A 6,115-nucleotide genomic window follows, 5' to 3' on the forward strand; every position below is an offset into this window, starting at 1 on the left:
AACTTTGATCGTTTAGTCTTTCTTTTATATGACATTTTTTTCGGCCTTATTGCTTACGATTTAAAGAACACGATTTAAAGAACCCAAACGGAGGCAGTGGAGAGAAAAGAAACCGTTTGTAGCTCGAAAGGGGAAAACGGGTGACATTGGACAAATTGACCATCACGCACTGAAGAGGGAGGAAAAATTAAAGCAGCGGAAAACGATCCTCCACTCGTTGACCATCCCCACATCAGAATATAATTCCTTATTCCTGCTGAGTAGTTTAAAAATTGGATACATTTTCCATGTGCTCTTCCAGTTCACGACAGACCCGAGGGTGGATTCGATGGCCTGACGGCAAGTTCCAATTGGTGCTTGGCGCTGCAGGGATGCAAAAGGAAATAAACACCCCCTGGGCTTCTCGGCGTCGGTAGTACAATATTTGCGTCTGTTGAGGATTTTGGCAAGCCACTTTCTTTCCTGGCCCCAAACCAAAGAATGTCCAGCACGTTGCAGAACTCGAATGGCAGGAAGTTTGTGTCTTTCCAAATGGGCGTTGGCGATATTGCAACAAATTGTTTTAGTTGGGAGTGTGGTGCGGATGATCGAGTGATTAAGTTTTACTTGCAACCCATTTACCCCAGCGCTGCGTTGAGGATCATTACGCTTCGACTGGAGTTCCCAGCGACTCATCGCCGAGCGTTCATTATGGCCAATTAGTGGGACATGTGTCAACAATAAATTTCACGCCATTTTTATTGCTGTATTTTCCCTGCTGGCCAGCATGGACGAGAGAAGATCGAACCGGTGCCAGTTCGAGGGCTGACATTAGTCGAGTCGATCATTGGACATCGAAATCTGCCGGAAGGTTCTGACGAAACTCAACAGTAAAGATCTTCCCTCTCGTTGCTGAGCAGCTTGGGAGGATTTTTATCATGTCCATTTGCCTCACGAGCGCCCCCGCTGGGTGACAAGTTTTATCATCCAATGTTGCAGGACATCGCAGGACGTTAAACAATAATTAAACAAACGCACCGGGGTTGGGTACGACATTCCATGGCGGGGTGGCAATAAAAGTTTCAAACAAACCCTCGCTCTCGTCGAACACGATCGCACGAGCTTGGACCGATGTAGTGGAATCAATCTGTGGCGGTCAGCTTCATAAATCATGCGGAAGAATGTCACGGTTCCTGTTGACTGAAGGCTCGTGACGGATTCCTCCACTTCAGACCATCGTCCATCGCCACACTTTTGGTGGTCGTCCTGAAAATGGTGCTCCAAAAACACGATCACCTTCGTGGGAGAAATTTTGGCAGTAAAAATAATGCTAGCCTTTGCCGAAGAAAACGACTCCTGGGTGTGTGTGAAAACTGCTATAGGAAAGTATCGGTGTTTTAATCCGGGCAGCATAATGCGCATGTTTTGTTGGTCCAACGATTCCCTCGGAATTTTTTATGGCCATTCTCGGCGTCGCGTGGGGAAGATGGCCGCTTCGTATGGTTTGATTTTATGATACGATGCACACTATAAATAAAAATCAGACGCAGATAACAACGGCCCTACGTCGACACGACGTCGTTAAGGATGATTAATTGGCCGGTGTGGGTTTGGGGAACGGTTGCTGCTGAAGCTTTTCCTCTGACGGTCAGATGTTACAAAAATGGTCAATGGAACAGATTAAGGGTGATTTTGTAAAACTAAAAGGTGCTGGGAATGATGAATTTTAAACGTTTTCCACAGTTATGTTTATTGCATTGTCTGAGGTAAAATTACAATATATTTAATGAAAATTTAATGAAAATTTAAAACTTTGTTCAATACTAGACATTTGATGTTAAAAACCGAACAAATTATTCTAAGAAATGTTAATTTACTTATCAAAATTGTTTTAATCACTCGCTTCACTTTGAGTATAAAGCATCATGCATGCTAACAAATTCCGGGCGAGTTAATAAATTCACTGGAAAATTAAGTAGAAGGAAAGGAATACTTAAAACAAATAAAAACCAGCCAGTACGGACGAACTTTCAATTTAATTACTAAAAAGTAACGTTCCTTTCCGTACAGAAACGAGTCTATACTCCATTTGAAGTGGGAATTCAAAAATGTAAATAAAGCTCAAATTGTTTCACAATTTAGTGACCCATAAGCAATCGATATGCGCTTGGATGAACCGATTGCATGAGATTGAATGTGCATTCTTTGCCATTATTTTCGCAAACCAACCGGGCATCGGATATGTTGTGGGAAAAGTGTATCCTGCTAAAAGGACGATTCACTGCGCACACCCTCATCTTCCGGCTATTTGAGTCCTACCTTCCAGCGAAGTTTCCCCCCTAGGGTCAATCCGGGGCGGCCGGGTAATGAAATGTGTGTAATTAAATTTAATAATCCATCGACAGACCGCAGCCATCATCATATTTGTACATTATTTTCGACCGAGTGAACACTCAACGAGTGTGCTCACTGTTCGGTTTATGTCCTGTAGCCTTTAACGCCTCCGGGATGAGGCAAATTCAACATTTCGAAATGCATCATGGGCAGGGAGTGGGAAAGGGGACTGACACGGAAGTAGCGGCCAATGGAGATAGCTGCGAACATTGCTCGCAAAACTGTAGCCGGAAGGACCTGGGAATGGGTCCAGGTGCAACCGGGGGCAGGACATCTCCGAGCCACGGGAAGCCTCAAAACATTGGTCAACTTTTCTAGCACTATCATGCGGTTGCGTGATGGTCGATTTAAGCCCGAACAGTGTCGGCCCCGCTGCATCAACCGCTTCCACCACCGGTTGTGGCATTCCAGCTGACCGTATGGATTGAACGCAGGCATTGCAATCGGTTGCATTGATTGCGGTGAGCTTGCGATACGTTGCTTACGCAAGGGCCAGGAATCAACAGCGACAATCCATTGGCGGATGGATTGTTTGAGTCACTTGAAGATGGATACTGAAAGTGCGACCATGTTTATACGTTTTACTATAAGATAAAAGTCATACCGTGAAGGCTCAAAACAAAACATCTTTTTCGAAAAGAACTTTCAACAATCTATGGCAACATCTGTTTGGCCGAAACGTAACACCAATTGGGTGCAGTCTCAACGGTTCTCATAGTTAAAACTTGTTCGGGGCTATTAGACGCAACTAAAGGACGACCATAACTTCACCAAAACGAACAACCTAGTTCATAAATTAAACTGTCATCTTCTGCTACAAAAAGAAGGCGTTCTGACTCACTTTTCTCCGGCTTATGGCGTACTGTTTCAAAACAATGCCACGTTAGTGGAGTTACATTTGGTAATTTATTGTCTTGTGCAAGGGGGAAAGCTGTCCCGAAGCGAAAATGGATGTCGCATACAACGGATGGCTTAATTTTATTTATAAAAATCCTTAGTACCTTGTAAATGAAAGGAATTTAATTTGCTTTGGATATTTTGCGATATAAAAATAGAAATCAAACTGACACATACAATTGTACCTGTAGCTAGGTTGTTTGTATCTTAATAATTAAATCTTATGAAAGAAAACCTTTGAGATGGTTGTTAGTCACTAGTCATTGTAAGGTGGCGTTAAGCGACTTAAATAAATCCCACAGGGTTAAGATTGGAACGTCGGTGCGAGTGTTTAGTAACGATGATACTGCTTACCGTGTGTTTATGCGTTTTCAATAGATTCTTAGCGCTACACCTTAAAACCACCCCGAAGACCCATTTCAAACCCATTCAAGTGGAACACGGCTCCGCAAAACCCAAATCCGGGAAATTGGTTTGTGATTTGTGGCGGTAATTAATCTTTGTTTCTCGGTGCCCCTCGGGGCTGTTCTAACGTTAGCCTATGTTCTTCGGGGACCGCTGCAAGAGGCTGTGTTCGGTGGTTTTCCGGCCAGACCTTTTTAAAATACGCTGGCCGTTTTACGCCACCGCTGCACGCTTCTGGGAACGTAAAATCTGGCGTTGAGGTTTTGGCCACTCGGGCTGCGGATGGCTGCCAGCGGGAAAGTAGTAGGACGGAAGGCAGAGAGGCATGGAGGCATGCTTTGCTGTTGAACGAAATGCTTATCCGGGTGTCGAAACGATGATATTTTATGGTAATTTTTCTGTCCGCTCTTGATGACAGGGAAGGCGTGAATTGGCTCAAATTACAAACCTTCTCTCCGAGCCCGTCCCATCCGTCGGCTGCTGATCGTCGCACGAACAGCAATCTGGCCATATGATCTTGTACGAGCCGATCACCGAGAACGGTACGGTCGGATGTCTTGGAATTTGGGTCCAACTACCAAACGGAAGGAATCTGGTGACTTCGACGAATGGAGGCGACACATGGTATTCGACTGCATCCGTCAAGGGTGTAGGAGGGCGTGCCTGGGTAAGGGCATAAGGGAAGAGACTTGAAGCATTGTGACCATATGATCTTAATGATGGCATGATGGAATTTTCAAAACTCCGTTTTATTTGAACTGTTCCAATGTGTAGTCGTCAAGGTTACTTCTTGCGGATTTATGATGTTTTCACCACTTTCAGTTCCAGATTAATGTGTTCAGAGATGAATTATGAGGTTTTCGATTCAACTACGAGTTGCTAAACGCACAAAACGCCCACTAGTGTCGTTAGCTCACAGCAGACGCGGGCAGACAACATCATAAAAAAAGGAAATAAAAACCCGATCAAAGCTCATCCAACGCCAGTCCTTGTGGTGTTGCTTTGCCAAAGGAAAATAAAATGAAGATATGACGGGAGACCCGCTTTGCAGGCGACTAATTCAACGTCCCGCATGCTCGCGCCACTCGTCGGGGACCATGCAATGCATCGATAAGCGCTTGCAATCTCTTTCTTCGCCGGAATCGTACGGCCAATTTCCACCGCCTCAACTCCATATCCGTGCACGTGCACGGACAAGCAGCGCACCGGCACCGGTTGTGGTGGTACGTAAAATTAGCGGAAGATCAAAGAAGTTCTCAACCGGTTGTCAGGACTGTTTGTCTCATGCGCGGACCAGTCCCACGAACGACGTCTCGTCTGGTTCGGTCGGCTCGAAACAGCGACGACGGCAAACCATGTCCTGCGTTCGACGGAAACGAGCGCAAACGTTTGAAGCAAAGCGGAAATAATGTGAACGAGAAAGGGGGGAAACACGAAAAAAAAACACACATACTGTACCGTGCTGAAGACTAGGATGATCTAGGGGTACCCACCCACTTGTCATTGAACCCATCATCAATGAATCTGTCGAGAACACAGCGAACGGGTGTGCAGTTTTTTATCCTTATGCTTGATGAAGAGTATCACATTCCTGTGCGAAACGTACTACACGATGGGAGATCAAGGACGAGGTTTGAGGTTTTCTGTGAATCTCCGTTCGATCTGTGTGAAACTGGTTAAACGAAATGGATTTCATACTTTTAGCTTCACACTGTTTGGTTTTAAGCATTCAATTAACTGAATTTGATTCTCTTCTAATAAAAAAATAAATCACGTTCTCGATTGCATGAGCGCAGAATTGAAGAACATGAACTGTTGTCGAACAGATTAAACTCTTAGAGCCAACTAATGTAGCGAATATAAAGGATAGTTTGGCACAACGAAGAAGCAGCAGTTTAAAGCAAATAGAGCTCTGATTGAAAAAGTGAAATCTTCACAAGCGATAACATAGAAAACAAACCATATAAACAAAAGCAATTCCCACACAGCAAACATCGTTCGCTCCCGATTGGGTTCCTGTTTAGTTGAAGAGAGCTGCTACCGTTCGGAGTTAGATTTAGAAGTAGAATAGAAGAATGCTTCCGCAGGGTTGTTTGTTATAGTTTTTCCTTCCGGAGTGGATGTTCATTTTTGTGCCGAGCATCAAAGAGTTCAAAGCGGTGGAGACTTTTTTCATTTTGTTTCACTCCCCGTAATCCCCGCTGGCGCAGGTGTTGTCAGTTTTTCCCCCGTTTTAAGTTCTTTTGGTCAGATCAGCAGAAGGCATCCTCCGAGCAGAAAATCGTTCCGATCGTTTTGGAAAAGAGCTTTTTGTGCTTAGAGCATTTTCTAGATTTAATGAAAAGCATCGTGCTGTTACCGGTATCGTTACCGGGTTCCTTTCCATCAACAGATTGTGCGCTTCCGCCGTGAACTCCTCAAATTGAACAAACGAATAAGG

This window comes from Anopheles ziemanni, chromosome 3 (assembly GCF_943734765.1).
Source record: "Anopheles ziemanni chromosome 3, idAnoZiCoDA_A2_x.2, whole genome shotgun sequence".
Classification (NCBI taxonomy): Eukaryota; Metazoa; Arthropoda; class Insecta; order Diptera; family Culicidae; genus Anopheles; species Anopheles ziemanni.